The sequence below is a fragment of the Leptonotus elevatus genome, chromosome 1 (assembly GCF_054856555.1).
Source record: "Leptonotus elevatus isolate MCC_2025b chromosome 1, RoL_Lele_1.0, whole genome shotgun sequence".
Taxonomy (NCBI): Eukaryota; Metazoa; Chordata; class Actinopteri; order Syngnathiformes; family Syngnathidae; genus Leptonotus; species Leptonotus elevatus.
This window is the reverse complement of record NC_141239.1, coordinates 2,986,342-3,003,667: the sequence shown is the minus strand read 5'-3', so window position 1 is coordinate 3,003,667 and position 17,326 is coordinate 2,986,342.

Sequence of the window (17,326 nt, the reverse complement as noted above, 5' to 3'; positions counted from 1 at the left end):
ACCTTATCCCATTTAGAGCAATTGACATTGGGGACAGTTTTATTCATAAGTTCCATTACACAGTGATCCTCTATTTTAGCAGGGATTACTCGTAATAGAGGTCGTGGTCCTACGCATACTACACAGTGTTCGTTAGTGGCACGGGTCGCTTCGTTAGCCAGCAGTAGCCAATTGTTACTGCTGCCGGACAACCCTGTCGTAACACGGAACCACTCATCTACACGATCGAGCGGTACGCTAACAGCTTTCACCCCGGTCACCTTCATGTAATTAGTCATTTTTGGTTGTTCTACGTTACTCATAGTCTTATTGAAACAAACTAAATTGGGAAAATAGGGGTCAGCTCCGGAGAACCATGCCCATAGTAATAATCCCCAACAGGAGGTGTTATATAGAGTTGCATTAGGCAGCCGTATATTTCCATCGGGAAGAGCAAAAGTCAATTCGGGTTGACCTCCCAGTTTACTCAGTGTTACCCTTTTGCTAAAGAAAATAGCCTCGTCACGAGTTCCCGGTGGCCAGTGACTTGCGTCCTGGGTAGTTATAAAAGTACTCCAGTCTAGCCGAAAAACATGTCCTGTCAAATACCACCAGTATTCTACCCAGTCTTCCCCTTTAGTCTGCTTAGTGTTCCTAAATCCCTTCAAAGACCTAATGGGAATTCTAACAGAGGCGTTCGTGTTTGGGGCCACTGTCGCTGTTATTGAGTTATTACAAGTCCAGGATATGATCCAGGGAATGTGTGGAGAAACAATACCTCGCTGTGGTTACGTTCAAGGTTGTATTGAGGGGCTTCCAGAGATACCAGATTGGCAGAAAAATCAATATGAGAAAGAGTGTCGTGATGTAGCAGCAGATGGAAGATGCGTTCCCACTTTGAAGCCACCTCGAGATGATGTTCTTTGTTGAATGAGAAAATGGCGTTGTCAGCTTCTTTTAGGACCCCAGGGTAGACTGCCCGAGGTCCTAGGATTGGTCACCGGGATTATTTTGCCAGTAAATGTGACTCAATCTTTGTTGAATGATGTCCTCAATAGGGAAAACCGGACACTGGATCAGTAGACGTGGTTTTCCGGTCGGGTCGTCAGGTGGTCCTCAGGTGGTGGGATCGCTGAGCCTGAGGCAGATCTTGCGGGCCGTGTAGACGAGATGTGGAACCACGTGTCCCCTTTTCTATGCAGGCGAACCGCACAAGATGTCCTCTCCGTCACCTTATGGGGTCCAGTCCACCTGGGTGCAGACCATTTTCGTTTAGTCACTTTTAACCATACATATTCACAATCATTTATTTCTGAAGGAGCATCTGGTTGTTTTTTGTTAGCTTGGAGAACGTAGATGCTAGCTGTTTGAGTTCTGGAGGTAATGCAAGGTGCAACTCTCCCAGTGGTGCCGTTGGAGTCGGAAATGGTCTGTTTGTGTGACCCTCAAACGGAGTCCAGCCTTTAGCTGAGTTTAGTGACATTCGCACATTCATTAATGCAACAGGAAGAGCTTGTAGCCAATTCAATTTTGATGAGGCCAGTGCTTTAGCCAATTTTTCTTTAATATTTCTGTTCATTCGCTGAACCTGTCCTTGGGATTGGGGATGATACACTGAACCAAATGTATGTTTTAGCCCCAATGCTTTTTCTACTGCCTATGTCTCAGGCCATCCTGAAAAGGAATCCACTATTACCAACAAATATCTGTATCCTGCCACTGGTTTTATCATGTCAGTGAAATCCATCGAAATCACCTGCCCCGGAGCAGTCACTTCCGGATCGTGAGTGCCCTGAGGAGGTTTAGATGTGAGGGTCCCGATTGGTCCTGAGTGGGTTCCAGCCCTTCTGCGGGTTGACCAATCCGGGCCCTCAGCCACTTGTGCCTGGACCCAGGTGTGGCTAGTTACCCAATTAGTGTGAGTGTATTTAGTTCCCGGGTGGTGATCTGTCGGCGTGGGATCATTGCTGCTTGTCACGGTCACCCCCGGAGTTCTGGCTGTCATTTTGATTTTGTATATTTTCAGTTTGTTGTTTAGTTAGCATTAACCAGTACCCTGGTTAGTGTTTTCTGTCAAATAAAGCACGCCAGTTTCGCCCGCACTCCTGCTGTGGTTCCCCTGCCTCCCTGCATTTTGGGTCCTCCACTTCACACGCCGACAGACACCACGCCGCTCGTGACCACACCGTGACAGGCATACTGTTATCTATTGCAAACACTGCAGTCCTGCAGTTCACTTTTAACAATTTGTCTCATGTAGGGATGCCACCAGGTGAGTTGTCGTCTCAATGTTTCCTCGACACCAACATGGCATATTCCATGGGCTTCAGAAATTAGATTTTTCAATTGTATCTGGGATGGAATATATTTACCTTTTTTCCGCCATATACCTGCTTCATCTTTTTCTCCCCCTTTGGACATCCACACACTTTTTTCTTCTGGACTTGCCTTTTCCTGCCACAGCTTAATTGTTTCTGTGGTTATTTCTTGTCCTTCTCCTAATTCACCTTCGCTCACCATCAATTGTAGTGTTGGGCTGTAGCACGCCGCTTCCTTTGCCGCCTTGTCTGCCGAATAATTTCCTACTGACACAAAATATTTTTTTCTTGAATGTCCTTTACATTTTATCACAGCTACTGCTTTAGGCAGTAGTAAGGCGTCTTTCAAAGCAAAGATGTCTTGATGGTGTTTAATAGGTGTCCCTGTTGCAGTCATGTAGTCATTTCTTTGCCATTCTGCCATGGTGGTGTGCACAACCAAATGTGCATACGCAGAGTCAGTGTAAATGTTTACAGTCTTTCCTTGTGCTATCTTTAGTGAAGTTGTTACAGCCACTATTTACACAGGAAACCTTTTTAACACATTCTCTTCCTCAGATACGAGGAAGAAAGAATCTTCAAACGTTCCGTCACATTTAGTACACTCATCAAGCTTTACTGAGTAAGTTAATACAGTTATGACTACATCGAAACAGTTATAACTAAAATCAAAACAGTTATAATTAAATTGAAACAACAAAATGTCAACAACTGCAACATAATTGATTAAATCTCAGCGTGTGAATAAACTAGTTTCGGTGCGCGTTGATGCTTCTCGCCCTACTTAAATTTGCTTAGCTTAGCGTCAAGAAGAGATCAAGTGTGAAAAAAAGCTTAAAAAAATAGATTATCCAGAATATTTTATAAAAGATAAAAATATTGTTTGAAAATATTTCAGACAGCTAATAATTAAAATGAGAACTTTGTTAATGTTGGCAGTAATTTGGCAGAAGAAATCCCTGAGCCACAAAACAAATGTCAAATAGATAAGCACATTAAAAATAATTCATCCACTATGTGGCTTAATGCTGTTAATGATACATTAATTTCCTTTAATTTATTGTATTTATTTTTGCCTCTTCTGGTTGTGGCAGCTGGTCCACAACAGCTGTCAATCATTGTTCAAGTTTGCCGTTTACTCAAAGTGGCAGATTTCTATCATGCCAAAATGGCTGCACTCAGACCATTTTGGGACGCGTGACGTCAACGTCAGGATCTCCATGTGCAGTGCTGCAATACTCCTGGTTGGGAAACACTGCATTAGACAACCTAATCCAAAATAGTGTTGAAGGCCCGATTTGACTGACGCGAGACAGACTAAGAGTTGGCCCCTCTGCATTGAGCAAACTAATATTCACAAAAGCAAATACTTTTTTCAATTTCTTTTAAAGTAATATAATTTTATGTGCATGGCTGTACAGAGTACGGTAAAATCGTGTTTCTAAATAAAAATGCGCGGTTCAATTTGCAGATGGCGACATCTGTCGGTGACTTGATGACAGCGCTCCATACACGATCGAAGCTTCCAGCAGCCAATCATATCGCAGTGTGGGCGTGTCCTCGACTTGTCGCACGTCTGCTTTCGCTTCTTCACGACACCAGACGCCCTCCGCTAAATTATTCTTTCCGATTTGGTGCTGAACTGACTGCAGCCTCCACACAGGACGCCCATCACTACTTTGAAGGACTACAACATAATTTATTAAGTCTTTGTGGCCGGATCAAGTCGTCTCGGTGCACGTTGAAGATTCGCGGCTTAGTTAGCTTAGCTTATTTTAGCTTGCTAGCCGCTAACAAGGAGGCACGTTTGGTAATCGCGACACATCGACAACGAGACATCAAGTGTGACTTTTTGGACGTTATTGTGCCAACATGTGTGCAAGAACGACACCGAAGTACGAGGAGGAACTTTTTGGAGTAAAAGAAGAGAAGGAGCAACATCTTCGACTTCAACTGCTGGGCAATGTTTGCGCGCAGCCTCGTGTTGTGCTACGCAGAGCAGGTTTGTACACTTCTTAGCTCGCCTACTTCGTGAAGAACTTGTTTCTATCGTTAAAATAATATCCATGTGTTTGTAGTTCAATAGAATCCTACAGAGCCCCAAAGGCTAGTGATGAATACATGGGTATGAACTGAACTACGTAAACAGGCAGAACAAAAAAGGAGGAGTGGCTCTGTATGTTGATGAAGGATTAGAATACAAAAAAAGTGGAGAAGATGAATGCCATTATTCTGGAAATTAGTATGGAAAAAAGGGAAGAATATATTGGTTGGTTGTGTATACAGAGCTCCGGGGTCTGATATTGAATTATTTAATAATTGTAGGGAAATAATGTTTTCCAGCGATGGAAAAAAAAACAAGGACGTGTTAGTTTGCAGGGATTTCAATTTGGATCTTTTAAATCCTAATAAGCATGAACTAACTGATGAATTTATCGATGTAATGTTTAGTAAGAGTTTATTTCCTTTAATCACAAAACCAAGCAGGGTAACATCTTATTCCGCCACACTAATTGATAATATATTTACTCACTGTATGGATAATACCTCGATTTGTGGATTACTTCTGAATGACATCAGTGATCATCTGCGACTGTTTGTGAGGTATGATTGGAATTTTGTTATAGTCTATGAATCTTAATGTGTTTAACTATAAAAGAATAAGAACAGAAGAATCTATTGACAGCTTAAGAAATGAATTACTGATAACAGAGAGAATAGTATACGAGGAGACTGACATTAACAAATCATATGAAACATTCCTGCGAATATTTAAAGCATTATTTGATAAGCATTGTCCAAGAAAATGTTACTACCAGAAGAAAAGATACACAGAAAAAAAAATGGATCACGAAAGGGCTACAGAATGCATGCAAAAAAAAGAACACATTATACAGGAAATTCTTAAAATTAAGAACTGTAGAAGCAGAAAAGAAATATAAGATAAGTTCATTAATATTATGAGAAAATCTAAGAAAGATTACTATAATTGGACAAGAATAAAACCAAAAAAAGTGATATGGAACTTCTCAAACATTTTAGACATTTTTTTTGCAAATATTCTAGATTATTTCATTGAAGAGTATGAATTGATAAATGACAGTTAATATGGATTGAGACCAAAGAGGTCCACATGGAAGAAATAACCAGTTCTCTGGACCCCACAAAAAATGTAGCAGGAGTATTTGTAGATTTAAAAAAGGCATTTGACACAATAGATCATCATGTACGAGTTAGGAAACTTGAAAAATATGGAATTAAATGAGTTACGGCAAAATAACCACCGCAGATTGTTTATCTTGGCCAAACAATACGCGGCCGCTTCAGTATGATCTAACCACCGTCTGCTCTTTTTCCCTTTCTATAAGGAGTGCATCTAATCAAGAGTGCGAAAAAATACGGACAACCCGTAACAGTTGGCAGCTCTGCAACAACAGTTATTAGAACAATCAATAAAATCTTAAACTATTTCTTGTGCTACTCAGCCAGCTTCTGGAATGGAATTGACTACATGTTGTTTTATGTCAGCGGCACATCAGTTTAGTAGGTATAGCATTAGCGTTTTAATTAGCGATGTTGAGAGGAATTTGTCCTAAAACCCTTAGTCAGGATTGATTGTTTTGTTTTCGTGCCACTACTAGCATTCTCTGCTAGCGACATGTCATGATTACGTGAAGAAGTGCAGACTTATAACCAGGGTTGGAAGGGTTGCTTTTAAGGGTCTCATATTATTCTTTCAACATTCTAAAATACTTCTCAAATGTGTAAAAGACATGTCTGTGACATGCATTCATCAAAATTGACTTTGGATCTAATATTTTTGCTGTCCCTCAATCAGCCAAAAAAACACTCTGTTCAAAACAGCCTGTTTTAGGGTTGTGTCACTTTTATGTAAATAGCCAACGCATTAGAAGCTTCATTGGTCATGTCACGTTCTTGTTGTCTAAACAATTTGTCTCGTTTATCCTTCAATAAACGGTTTTGTTCTGTCAATTTGTCGTCTGCAGCTTTTTCAAAGCGAGAAAGAATCGTACGCCATTTGCTGCGAACTACCTGGGGCACTTCAGCGTGTTTAGTCAGTTCCAAACCGAAAGCTCTAGCCTGAGTAAATTTTTCCTGCGGGCCATCCTTCATAGCCAACACGTTGTCTAATTTTTCCTCCAATTGTTTCACAGTCAATGTAGGCGCCTGCAAATTTTGCAGCATCTGAATAGCAGTATTGTATGGTGATTTAGTAAACGGGTTTATAGCATCAAACATATTTCCCATGAGCGGCTCAGCATACGCCGGTGGAGCTGTTAGTTTAGCATCAAAATCAGCCACTTTGCTATCACCAGCTTCTATCATTGCCATCCGAGCGATTTTAACTGAACTGCCCAAAGCCAACATTCTAGCATTAATCATCATTCGATGCACTTTTTTACAATTTCATCTGACTCTTCTACCATTTAAAGAAAATACAAATGTCTCTCGTACCATTTTGTCCAGCGATTGCCGTTTTTTCACGCATGCCAATTCCACCGCTTTCATCAAAGATATCAAGCAAACCGCGAATGTCAACGGTGGAAACCAACCTTTTTCACAGCAAGCCGTCATCCATTCATTCAATAGTACTTTCATTTTACGTCGATGTTTTTCGAACATGGCCCCCGACTGAAACCTCGGAAGCATTCTTAACTTGTGCATCCAAAAATAAGTTCCGACTATGAACCGGAAGTATTTTTAGGTCAAACCAGTCGGTGTCGCGGTCAAAACCGCCCTCCATTGTTTATTTTAATTATTCACCTCTTAAGTTATTATTATATTCAAGTCGTATTAATATTTATCAATTCAGTGACGTCTCACTTGTAGTATGATAGTTCAATAGGTTAAATTTATTCAACAACGTTACTCGTTGCTCCCCTCAAAAAAATGGTAACTAATAAAATTAACCACAGACAAAAGAAATAAATCCGAAAAAACACGGACACATTTAACAAATACAGACAAACATGAAATACCTCCGAAGAACACGGACACACGTAACAAATACAGACAAACAGGAAATACCTCCGAAGCGCACGGACACACTTCACAAAAGACAACGTGCCTTCATTAAAAATAATAAAAATAAATTATATCCGGATCTAGCGATTCCTTAGTAGTGGCGTAATAAAGCCCTACGTCGACCTGTACCTCCTTAAAAATCATAAAATAAACAGCTTATCATGATCTCTAGATTCCCTAGCGGTGGCGTAATAAACCCCGCGTCTACCCGTTTTCCTCTCAAAATTCATAGAATAACCGTCATGATCTAGCGATTCCTTTACAGCGGCGAGACTCCCGTCCCAAAAACAAAATAAAGCCGCTTGCTTCAACCTGTTTGTCTTAAAATTCTTAATGCTTCTTCAGCTGCGCATAAACCAACGTGACGGTACTTCCGTAAACAATGACCTCGTCACCACGTACGTGTATAGTTCAATGTAGTAGTAAAATCCAAAATCAAGGACTTCGCATCCCTCCGTTAACCGAACGACTTCAAACTCTACTAATACCTGTTCACTCAGACCTCATGTAAAATTTAGTCAATTTAGAAGACGAAAACCGGTTGCAGCGGTCCCAAACAGACAGAACTTCCCTACGTGGATAAACGTCTCCACTTACCGTAATTAATTATTTAGGCGCCTAGAAGTTCCGCTCGTCCGTGAACGCCGCAGCCTGTAACCGTTAAAACGTCGGGCGTCACCATCTGATAGAAAACGTTCTTTGTTTTCTTGCGTGTTAAAATAAAACTCAAAGTTGAGATCAGTGAAGAGGTTTTCTTGCAAGAGATTTTTATTCAGAAATTTCTGATGTCATGAAGGATCCTTACTGAATCAGCATCGGTTCCTAAATGGGCTCATCCCAACTTATACAAAAACAGTGTTTACAGAAAATAGTCTCCCCCTCCTGTCTTCTGTCCTTGTGGGAAGAGTGAAATACAAAAACAGATAATAAATCTTCAGCTCGTATCTTGGTCCACTCCAGATGTAGGAAAATAATTGGTCCCGGCACTTCTTGGACCGGATAATTTATGGACAGAAACTCTGCTTGCACTTTCAAACATATACTCCTTTAGATAAGAACAGAAACCTTATTAGACATTCCTTTCCCAGGGAATGGAACAAAGACACTATACATCGAATAACATTTGAATTAACTGTTTTCTTATTACTACCCAGCTATAACTAAATTCAAAACGGTTAAAATATCAATTGAAACAGTAAAAAATGTTAACAATGTTAACAGTAGTCATGTGCTAATGTTGTGAATGGAAGCGACTGGCCATGGCAGCTGAAAAAAAGAAAAATACAGACATGTCTCTTACACTATTTCAATATGTGGAAAAGTGGCATAACGTTTTACAATAAGGAAAAGTCGCATAACGTTACTACAGAGACTATGTTGTAGCGTTAGTTTGTGATTGTTTAGGCAACGGTTCTTTTTGCTGTAACCGGCAAATCTCCCACAAACGTTATTTTGGCGTGCAATGTCTCACATTTGCCGTGAATGCTTGTAGACCTTTACAAGCGGTTATGAATAAAATGAATCTGCACATTTAGGCCACTGCACGCTCGCAATGAGCAAGCCGTTTCGCCGAGACCACTTAGCGCTCCCTTGAGTGAATCACAATCAATCTGGCTTGTGAGGTTAAGGTTAGAGGGCTCGAAGACTAAAAAAAACAAAACCCAGTGAAAATATAAAATAGATCAATAATATATATATCTATATATAGTTAGATAAGATCGAAGCAAAAGTAACTACATTAAAATATAAAGAAAGGTACATTAATATTAACTAAAATCTACATTTAAAAAACTTGTCTTGAGCCTGCTCTTAAAATCTTGAACGTTCTTTGGGGCCCTGAGTTCCTCCGGCAGACTGTTCCAAAGGCGAGCGAAGGCTGTAGCACTGAAAGGACGCCGTGAGTGTACTCGTTTTTCAACATTTTGCCACGTTACGACCACAAAAACAAATGTATTTATTGAAATTGTATCTGAACGATGAACACAAAGTAGCACACAATCATGAAGTGGAACAAAATGTAGTTTTTATTAACAAACTTGTTGTACAATCCCCCCCCTGAAAATTAGGGCAATTACAGCTTCAAGTCTTTTGGGGTTTGTCCCGTCGGGAGGCTGAAATGTTTGCCCATTCCTCCTTGCAAAACAGCTCCAGCTCAGCTAGGTTAGATGGAGAGCGTTTGTGAAACACAATCTTAAGAATAATTGTTGATTTTTTTGGTTGCTCAATGAATATTTGCTGATTTTTTTTTTCTATCTCCTCTCCGCCGCCCTGCAACTACGTTTAAGGTTCTTTACTTCCTCATTTCTCCTTGGATCCATGGACCTTGGGTCTATGTTTTTTGTTGTCTCTGGGGCAAGTGACAAGTGCCAGTTGTAGTTTTTTAAATGGTCAAGAATAAAATCACAGAGGGGGCAGGTAAGACAAGTGGAGGATATTTGTTTAAAACCTAGATTTATTTGGAGATATATTATATTATATTATATTATATTATATTATATTATATTATATTATATTATATTATATTATATTATATTATATTATATTATATTATATTATATTATATTATATTGACTCTCTGGGCAAATTGACTCTCTGGGCTTTGAGAGATGAGATTGGCACGCCTTAAAAGTCAATTCAGCTCTGACGGTGCCCCCCCCCAATGGTCCAGTTCGATTTGGGTTTCTGATGCGTACCGTGTGCGATAGGCCCAAGTCAAGGTGCTGCTGTCGAAACAATAATACACATCAACTCACGCTTGTCTTCTTGTGTCTTGCAGACGTCCGTGAGGAATATCTTCGTCCTGACGAACAGGAAGTGAAGTCTCCTCATGTTAAAAAGGAGGAGGAGCATCCTTACATCAAAGAGGAGAAAAAAAACCTTTTTGTTAAAGAGGAGGAGGTTGAGTATGATGTCACCAAGTCACCACTGATCTTCGCCCCTTTAAAGAGTGAAGATGACGTCAAGGGTGAGTGTGAGGAGGACAGAGAGGCGGAGCTTCCAAGCAGCAACTCAACTCCTCAACACATGACGACAGAAGGTGATGCAAACCACTGGCGACCACCGCAAGCACAAAGTAATGACATAAGGTCTAAAGATAGGCCGATGTGTTTTTTTCACCCGCTCCTCCGATGAATATGCATTGGACTCGGGGTACTCTCTATCGTCCGATTGTGCTCCGCGTTTTCCAGCGTTAGCATCGCTAGCCGGTGAGGCTTTATGACGTGACCATCGTCGCGCGTCAACGCTTCCAACTTCGGCGTTTTGTTTTTGTGCTACTACTAGCATTCTCTGCTAGCGACATGTCATGATTACGTGAAGAAGTGCAGACTTATAACCAGGGTTGGAAGGGTTGCTTTTAAGGGTCTGTTAGAGTAGACAATATTAAGTATTGTACTCTTTGCGTGTTCAATTAACTGAATGGTGAGATTCTGTTGAAGAAGTTCCTTTGCAAAGGTTTTAATTACCAGAAGCTTCTGGTCGCACATTTAAAGTCACCCAAGCAGTGCTTCGTTCAAATGTGGCCCCTTCCTCTTGGCTCACATCGTTATTTATTCACAAAGAGGGTTCATAAAAAGGTCAGCCCACAACACACCTGGTTACAACTAAATGAATACAAGAAAATCCCTCTCTCCTCCCTTCTGCAAGTTCAGCAAGTTCCCATAGCTATAAATCAGATTAGAGAGAAACAATCACACATCGGCCCGTCTCCTTCGGAAGAGACAGATACCAGACCCATACACTCCCTTATTTTCTCAGGAGTGTGAGACACAAAAAAATGCTATTCATTTAGCCATACTGAGTTAACTAAATTATAAACGGCTAAAATATAATTTAAAACTGAAAAACAATGTTAATAACTTAACAATCCCTCATTTGAGCTCATAAGAGCTCAACACATTAAAACATTTTTTTTTTCAATGGTTGTGTGGTAAAAATAATTATCCTTAAAACATCCCTTTAGCAGAAGAGGAGGTAATTTAGCAATCATATGACATTAAAAAACAATTTGATACATTTAAAAGATTTTTAGTAAAATAAGCATAGCATATGTGAGGCTTAACATAAAATGTTGTTCATTAAAAAGTGTCGCAATGTATCGGCAGACGAATATGTGTTCTTTGAAGCCATCTTGTGATGAAGTTCTTTGAAGGTATTTTTTTTAATGAAAAGAGTGTCGCAATAGTTCGTCTCTTCTTTAAGAATTTGGGGTAGACTACCCAAATTCTTCGATTTGTCACCTGGGATTATTCTGCCCAAAATGTGACTGATCAAAGGAATGATTGCCCAAGAAAAGGCACTTGCTCTTGATCCGTTGACTGATGTCCTCAAACGGCAGCTCCGGAACCGGGCACGGATTCAGCTGACGTGGCTCCAGGTCGGAGGTGATAAGCTTGATGATCATCAGTTGATGAGATAGCCGAGCCTGGCACGTCTCCGGAAGCCTTGTAGACCAGATGTGGAATTTTCTCTGTGCAGAGAACTGCACAAGATTTCCTCACCAACCCCCTGGGGCCGTTCTCCTGAGTGCAAAAACTTTTCATTTTTAGTTTCTCATAAACTCACATAAATTTTATTTGGAGGAAAAAACCCTGATAGTTTTTGTTAGTTGGGATTAGTAAATGTTATTTGATTAAGATCCGTAGGTCCTGTGCTGTTGGAACAGGAAAATATCTATTTTTTGTGACATTAAAATAGAGCCCAGCCCTTGATTGAGTTGAATGACATTCGCTCATTCATTAATATAAGACAGAGCTTGTAAATATTTATCTTTCAAATAGGTTTTGTTCAATAATAGGTAATTTTTTTACCATGACTTAATTTGTTCTAAATTTGCATAACTGTGCCTTTCATATCTCTTATTCTCTTCCCAGAATCCCATGACCGGCCGAATCCTGGCATGCTGGGAAAAACTCACATATATTCATATTATCTATACTCTTTTGCAAACACTGGGCTCCAAACATTACATTTTTCAAATATGATTCTGAGATAAAAGATATAATATAATATAATTACCTTCATTCGGCGAATATGCATTATTGTCCTTGCTTGCTTCAGACTTACTTTGCGATCGATTTCCTCTGATAGATTTCTTCATATTCAAACTGTGAATGATCATTTTCAAACTCATCCTGTCAATTGGAGTGTAGGCCGATACCCCACAACCTTTTTAATTTCGTTTTTAAGTTTGATTTTAATTTTCTAACTCGTTGGTTAAATTGGTTAAATTCTTAAACATAAACTCCCTCATTTGACAAAGATCCACTGATTTTTTCAAACACGTCAAGATAAAAGGGAGGACAAAATAAAGACCTCATGACTCAAAAGACGTCATAAATAACTCAACCCTCTAAATCAGGCTATAAAATAAACAAAAGAGCTACAAAACACTATAAAACTGAGCATAAGCAGATACAACTTAAGACACTAATATATGATGACTTTGGGGCCATAAAAAATAGAGATAACCATATTACTCTAATTCTCCTAGAGTCCCAAAAATTATTTAAACTGCTAATCAACCTCACCTCTTTTACAGATTTAGTGGGGCTGAGGATAAAATCTAATCTTTCACATATTAGCGGGGCTCATAAAAAACACAGCACACAAAATATTTCTGGGATTTATAAATCACAGTGCTGTTAAAAAAAAAAAAAAAAAAAATCTAATTTAGCCATCAAACTCTTAGTTAGTCTTTTACTCGTTACTACTTATTCTATTCTATTATTTATTTTATACTATAGCTGCAGCTGGACGAAGTCCAAAAAAGTTCCTCACGGGGAAAATAAAAATATATCATATCATAACATATTAATAAAATTCCCATTGTACCAATTCAGAAACTGATTCTCCCAAAAATATAGGCAAAAATTTAGTAGGCTATAGATTGAAATAAATTTTCTCAATCCCTCATTTCAAATTTACATATGTCGTTTTCGATTTCCTGAAATATCTTGCTATAGATCACAGTTCCCCACTCAACACATTAAAAATGCCTTGCATATCACCATGTAGCACTTTACTGAATGGATCACATCTCATTCCGACCACCAACTTTCTCAGTCCAGACCCCCAGCAAAAGGCAGGACGGCAGCTGTTGTCAATGTTCAGTCCTGGCCAGCATGGCGGCTGTTGTGGCAGCAATGTTCAAAGCAGGCATTTAGATTTCCTCTGGATGCAAAACAGCCATAGGGGAGAAGTCACTAGAATGAGGCGTATACACAGTCACTGGGCATTGAGGAATTTGAACATCATGTTTTTCTTAGGCACAGGACGAGAAGACTGTTGCTCTGCGGCTTTTGACCTTTGATCTCTGCCACATCCATTCAGACGCTGTCTGCAATGTGGATCCGATGACACACAGTCTTTCTGAGAGCTCACTTGATCAAAAAAATGCACATTCGTTGATACAATGCTTTAAAAATGCCAGACTGAGGATATGGGATCATAGCAAGACAGTTCACTCCCTGCTTTCTCAAAAATGTTTCATAAAAAACACAGCCTCTTTATTCATTTCTCTTTTTTTTTTTTCAATACCCCTTCAAATAGCTACTAGCCATACAACGTATCAGCAGCTGGGGCGCATCCCGTTCGCAGTTTGTAATCAGTGAAGGCCATCAAACCCTCATCTGCCTTGGAACTCAAACATCAGTTTCTGAAATGACACACTCAGAGAAAAAACAAATATTAAAAATCATTATCAACATGTCAATTTCAAAAACATTCATAACTCCTTATTCAACTATCTTACTTCCAGCCACAGCTATAAAGATGTAGGCATAATTATATCAACTCTCAAACAAAATGCCATTATTTTATCATTACTCTTTATTCATTTGTCCCGAAAAGGGAAAGTTAACAAATTAACCATCGTCATCAATCATTAAAGTGTAAAGATTTATTAGCTCAGTCAAATACTATTACTTATTTTATATTGTTTATCATTCCTCTCTTACCATTTTGACAAAAAAAGAGTCCCATTACGAGGACACATTATGCTCACAGCGCACAGCCCAGCCCCCACCTTTTTTTCTAACCTAGAAACGGGGGAAGGGGGGGGGGGGGAGGAATCTTAACATTATAAATCGCAAAACCTATTTTATCATATTCCCATTAATAAAACAAACGCCACTATCACAACAGTATTATCTCACACAAAACAACACCAAACTTAATTAAAATATTAAAGAAAAACAAACAAAATCCCCATATGCACACTTCTCACTTACAAACCCCCACCTTTTTTAGAAGCTAGGTCACACACTCAAATGCATACGCACACTCTTCAGTCATTATAAAAAAAAAAAATAAACGGTGTTATTCCTTCAATTCGTTGTCTACAAATCTTATAGCATTTAAACCGCAGCTTCGTACGGTAATTTCAGTAAACGGGTAACTTTAAACAACCCATCCGTAAACTGCTCCACAAATGCTGGAGTCATTTTAGCATCAAATTCAGCCTTTTTCCATTACCAACAAAGAAAATACAAAAGTCTGACATACCATTTTGTCCAGCAAAAGCTTTGTATACAATCGATCCATAGTTCGTTTTTTCATTGTTCATCGACGCTTTTATTTTTCGCTGAACCGGAAGCGCATTCAGGACAAACCATTCTGTATCCGGGTCGAAATCGCCTCCATTTTGTTTATAGTTTTTGATGTATACATTCGGTTTTAATACAGTGACGTCTCACTTTTAGTATTAATAGTTCAATATGTTAACACATATGGCCACACACAGACAGACATAAGAATTACGTGACCTCTCGTTTATACACAGCGGTTACCCAATCCCGCTGAGCTAAACTGTTCTCCATACATTGCAAAATTTCTGCAAGGCGCTCATTTTCAAAATAAAATGTCACGTACCATCGAATTTAACCGTAGAACAAAAGGTATTCATACGGTAATCCTGACCCCAAAACTACAAAAATAGGAACGCCAAAACTGAAATAAAATCTTTCACGTAATCTCTCGATTGCAAATACAGTGATACAAAAATCCAATCATCGCTGTAATCAACCTGGACCCCTTTCTGTTCAATTTCAAACAGGCGCTTTTTCAAATAAAAGACATATTACGTGTAGAGAACTTTCACACCAAGAGCCATGAACAATTATGTTACTTGTCCTCAAATCCGGCCAAAACTGCTTAAAAAACAGAAGCGCGTACCATAATCTTCGTGATCCTTAGTAACCAAGAAGGACTTGTTACGTCATCCGGCAAACCCTTTTATATATTATGGTCTAAGGATTCTTCATAGCGTTGACGAAAAACAAAACAAATCAAAAAATTAACCGCTATTTCTTCCTGTACAAAAAAGCTTCATCACTTCGAGTCTGCATTACGTCACCTTCAAATGCACCACTCCACGACGTGTTTAGTTCAATATCGTCGGAATTATCACAACTCACAATAGAACGACATCAAACTACACTCGTTCACACAGATCTCTTTTAAAATTTAGACAATTTTGGAAGACGAAAAAACCAGCTGCAGCGGACCAGACAGACAAAACCTCTTCTACGTGGATAACAGTCTCCACTTACCGTACTTTATTTATTTAGGCCTAGAAGTTCCGCCCGTCCTTGAACGCCGCAGCTTGTTCCACGTCAGAATAACACCTTCCGTTTGGTTCAACGGAGGAGACCATTCGTTATAATTCAGCGTCGGCGGTCACCATTTGTTAGAGTAGACAATATTAAGTATTGTACTCTTTGCGTGTTCAATTAACTGAATGGTGAGATTCTGTTGAAGAAGTTCCTTTGCAAAGGTTTTAATTACCAGAAGCTTCTGGTCGCACATTTAAAGTCACCCAAGCAGTGCTTCGTTCAAATGTGGCCCCTTCCTCTTGGCTCACATCGTTATTTATTCACAAAGAGGGTTCATAAAAAGGTCAGCCCACAACACACCTGGTTACAACTAAATGAATACAAGAAAATCCCTCTCTCCTCCCATACTGCAAGTTCAGCAAGTTCCCATAGCTATAAATCAGATTAGAGAGAAACAATCACACATCGGCCCGTCTCCTTCGGAAGAGACAGATACCAGACCCATACACTCCCTTATTTTCTCAGGAGTGTGAGACACAAAAAAATGCTATTCATTTAGCCATACTGAGTTAACTAAATTATAAACGGCTAAAATATAATTTAAAACTGAAAAACAATGTTAATAACTTAACAGGTCTCATATTATTCTTTCAACATTCTAAAATACTTCTCAAATGTGTAAAAGACATGTCTGTGACATGCATTCATCAAAATTGACTTTGGATCTAATATTTTTGCTGTCCCTCAATCAGCCAAAAAAACGCTCTGTTCAAAACAGCCTGTTTTAGGGTTGTGTCACTTTTACGTAAATAGCTGCACCAGGCTATGTCTAAGCCACACCCTTCTCTCTCGAAGGGGCAGTGGTTTCTGTCATGGTAGCCATGTGCTAATGTTGTGAATGGAAGCGACTGGCCATGGCAGCAGAAGAAAAGAAAAATACAGGCATGTCTCTTACACATTTGAGAACTATTTCAATATGTGGAAAAGTGGCATAACTTTTTACCATAAGGAAAAGTCGCATAACGTTACTACAGAGACTATGTTGTAGCGTTAGTTTGTGATTGTTTAGGCAACGGTTATTTTTGCCGTAACCGGCAAATCTCCCACAAACGTTATTTTGGCGTGCAATGTCTCAGATTTGCCGTGAATGCTTGTAGACATTTACAAGCGGTTATGAATAAAACAAATGTGCACATTTAGGCCGTTTCGTCGAGACCACTTAGCGGCCGGTTAGAAACAATAATACACAACATCAAGGCGCGCTAGAGATTTGACTTAACTCGACCAAATGTATGTTTGCCTTCTTGTGTCCCGCAGACGTTGGTGAGAAATATCTTCGTCCTGAGGAACAGGTGGTGAAGTCTCCTCATGTGAAACAGGAGGAAGAAGAGCATCCTTACATCAAAGAGGAAGAAAAGCCCCTTTTCGTCA